The 3,866-nt window shown below is 43.4% G+C and overlaps 1 long non-coding RNA gene across 2 annotated transcripts; it reads right to left on the minus strand.

Annotated features, from left to right (window-relative positions):
- Positions 1-739: 739 nt before the first annotated feature.
- On the minus strand, positions 740-1,456 carry LOC119280909. 2 transcript variants are annotated; one of them, XR_005138215.1, is made up of 3 exons: positions 1,221-1,456; positions 1,054-1,139; positions 740-886 (listed from the first exon to the last, which is right to left on the minus strand). It is a non-coding gene; the product is annotated as an uncharacterized LOC119280909 (long non-coding RNA). The 2 variants fall into 2 exon arrangements; XR_005138213.1 differs by having other exon boundaries at positions 740-943.
- Positions 1,457-3,866: the final 2,410 nt, after the last annotated feature.

The raw sequence follows: 3,866 nt of genomic DNA on the forward strand, positions 1-3,866 counted from the left end.
AACTAGCTTTCTGCAAAAATTTACCTATATCATGCATTGTTGTATCTTGAACCAAAACATGGGTTGCTTGCGAGTACATTCAAAGTACTCATTGGCTTGCCACTAGTTATTTTATTGGCCAGGCATGAAAGAACAGGATATAATGAAGAGTACCTTGGTGACGAACATGCGAGCTAGGACGCTTCCCAGTCAGAATGCCTGTAGGGTTAAGGCAGATGGCATGGGTCCAAGTTGTTATTGAAGATTTCCGCTGCGATGATACACTCAAGACTTGACCATAATGGTCCTACTTGTGTAAAACGGTATGTATGAATGTAAGACTCTTGTTATTCAGCTTGTTCAATGAGCATTGATCTCTGGGATCACTGTACACGTGCATTCGGTGATCTCGACTTATGAGTCGAGGTCCCCACAAAACGCCTGCTAAATATTTCACATCTTCACAAAACTGAGAAACCATCACCGATAGAAAAAAGATCTTGTCCAATCCCTAATTGGATCATAAAGCACATGTTGCATCTTAAGATTAATCAAGGCAGACTGAATATTCACTTGGCATAAAGATAGCAATATAGTGAATCTACATATGGCATAGAGCAGTATCGCCAAAAAAAATGTAGCACCTCATACCTGAAACTTCCATTCAACTATGCCCATTATCCGTGATGCCCATTTACAAACTGACACAATCGCATCATAAGCATTCATATCACAAGGAAATCATTGCTCCATATGACATAAAAACCATTAAATGAAAATGTGTAGAACATACATGGTAAATTAATTTGGTTACATCTATAGCAAATGGCCTGCCGACAAACAACCTTGGGCGAAGTGTACAGAATTTTCACATAAATCTAGCTAGTTATCGAAATCTTCATCAAACCTGACAGAGAGAAAGGAGATGGCAGATCAAGATGAGTGAGGTAATTGCCCCCTGAATCTGGTACATGAACAAATGAATGGGTAGGAAGCAAGAGTCCGTGGATTGGGGATTAATAAACGCATCATTAGGCTAGAATATTGAGCAACTGGTAAGGGAGGAAGATGTACCTTGTACCCGCAGATGGATATTGGCGGCCATGGCGAGGCTCCAGATTTTTGCTGCACGACAAAAAGAGACAAAGAGGGGCGGAACCCTAGACCAGCAACGAATCAGATCAAATCAGGCCGGCCTACCCTGTGCATGGTTGGAGGGAGGCGGGATGGACGACACTTACGTGTAAAGCTGAACTGCAGCTCCAGCTTCCGCTCGAGGATGTTGATGAGCTTGTAGATGATGCCCTTCTGTTTGAAGCTCCACCCATCCTTCAGATCAATTGCCTTGCGCTCCTTCCCCTGCCCGCCATCGCCGCCGTAGCTGATTTCGGATGCGTCCGTCGCCACTTGGGTGTCGCTTGGGGGAGATAGACACGGGGAACGGGAGAGACGGGGCGACCAATTAATGAGGAGGGATTGAGTGATTCCATCGCACGTTCGCTTCCACTTCCGCTTCCGCAGGTCGAGGAAGGAGGAGTAAAACGAAGGGGCAAGGAGCACGGGGGAATCAACCGCAGATCTGAACCGTACATACACAATCCAACGACTGAAATAATTGTAGTGACGTGGACACACGAGAACGCAGGAAAATCAGGTAATGGGGAGCTCCTATTTAGATATAGAAGATTCCCCCCGTCCGAAATTACTTGTCGAGGAAATGAATTTATCGAGACATTTTTTTGCGGATATCTAGACATTTTTTTAGTTCTAATTCTAAATACATCTATTTCTATCCATTTCTATGACAAGTGATTCGGTACGGAAGGAGTATATAATATTTTTTATGTTGTATGCATCATGAGACCAGAAATGTGGGAGAGGCAGCGGGAAACACAACCCCGAGCTGTATTGTTCAATTACAGGTCATACTTCCAATTTAAGTTTATGTCTCGCAAGAAATCATTTCTTTGTTTTCCTAGGTCTTTGGTAGCCAATCAAGTCGTGTACCCCCTCCATCCGGAATTACTTATCGCAGAAATGAATAGAAATGGATATATATAAGACATCTTTTTTATACTCCCAGGAGCATGTACTCCCACACCAATGGATAAGGTAAACCGGTGTCAACACCCGGCAGCTGCTAACTAATCTGTGCGCAGTGCCGGTGGGAAGCTACCTATGCATGCATAACCACGTCCTAAAATCAAGGCACAAGCGACCACTAGCTTCACTTAGAATAATGGCCAGTTTGTGATTCACTTGTACGTGACGGCTAGACTATACCTTGGTCATTTTTTTAATAGTAAAACGGAGTATATTTTTAACTAAAAAAGGGAGTATATTTCATACATATACATATGAATTTTGCGCATAGGGATTAATAGTCTGCTCAGGGCCGGTCCCGAGATTTTGGGGGCCCGGGGCGAGACTAAAATTTGGGGCCCTTAATATAAACATCATAACAATAAAAATGAACATAAATATATATGAAATATTACCAATAACACTTGAATGCATCTAAAATCAGTATGCATATATCAAATAATTTATGCATATTACCTTAAACATTTCTTCTAATATTCCTTGATGCAAAGTCACTTCTGATGTGGTCGATGTCAGTGTCATCTAATAATTTCTTCTCAATGCGTAATGTTGTCAAACCATTTAAACATTGTTGCGTCATTGTTGACCTCAAATAATTCTTTAGTAATTTCAATTTCGAAAAGCTTCTTTCGACCGATGTGATAGTCACCTGCACAGTAAATAAGATGCGATATGTAATAATTAGTTTCTCTCACTTGGTAAAAAATCTACATAGTAGACGTTGCATCATCGCACAAAATGAATCTCATAATCTTCAATTCGTAAATAAGATCATATAACTCAACATCACATGAACCATCAAGAAAGAAAATTTCTGCAAACTTGATGCAACACTCTTGAAGTTCCATATCATTCAATGATCTCAGGGTGCCCGAACTCAATAAAAATCCAAATATTTCTTTAAACGTCATGAGTTCTTTAAATCTATCTTTCAAAGAAGTGATCACCATATCAACCCCAAAAGAATATTTAACTTGAAAAGCCTCCTCACCTTCTAGGATTTACTAGGAAGCGCAATAAAACTATAGGATATACCTCGGATGGTCGAATTCTTTGATGGATGGAGAGGAAAGAGGGGTTGTGGCGACGGGGCCCGGGAATTTTTTGAGGGCAAACATTGCATGTATTACTCAACGGTGCTTGGGTAAATCACCCATAGCACAAGAGGCCACAAGGGCCGGTACATCAGACTCCCACTCAACATACTGGTTTGGTAAACACAAACGACCTATCTTAGCTACCTCAGGCGCTACTGTGTTTACATTGCGGCTACAGGCGTTGACACTTTGGTGCGAGAACCACACCTTCAGTTGGAATTTGGAATCCTCGATCACTACTGCGTAGGCCGATGAGTCCACCCTGCGGAAGTCTAGCGCATCCGTCAGAAGCTGGGAATCTGTCTCAAAGGCCACCCGAATCATTCCCAAGTCGGCAGCGAGCGAGATAGCCTGCGACATAGCACATGCTTCGGCACCGAAGGCGTCGGCGACATGATCCTGCCGTCCAGCACGGGCGCCCACAATATGACCCAACTCATCTCTTGCCACCATGCCCCGGCCTGCGTATGAATCACCCGGTGTGAATGCCCCATCTACATTGATTTTTATCACACCTGACTCCGGCGGCATCCACCTGCTCGCAACACCCTTGGACTTGGGTGAAGATGCAAAGGCCTCAGCATATTCAATCACATGAGCTTGTGCACGGCCCGCCACCGCACTGGCCGTCATTGGTAGCTCCCCCTCGCACAATTTGTTTCTGTTGTGCCACCACAGCCACCATGA

The sequence above is a fragment of the Triticum dicoccoides genome, chromosome 3B (assembly GCF_002162155.2).
Source record: "Triticum dicoccoides isolate Atlit2015 ecotype Zavitan chromosome 3B, WEW_v2.0, whole genome shotgun sequence".
NCBI lineage: Eukaryota > Viridiplantae > Streptophyta > Magnoliopsida > Poales > Poaceae > Triticum > Triticum dicoccoides.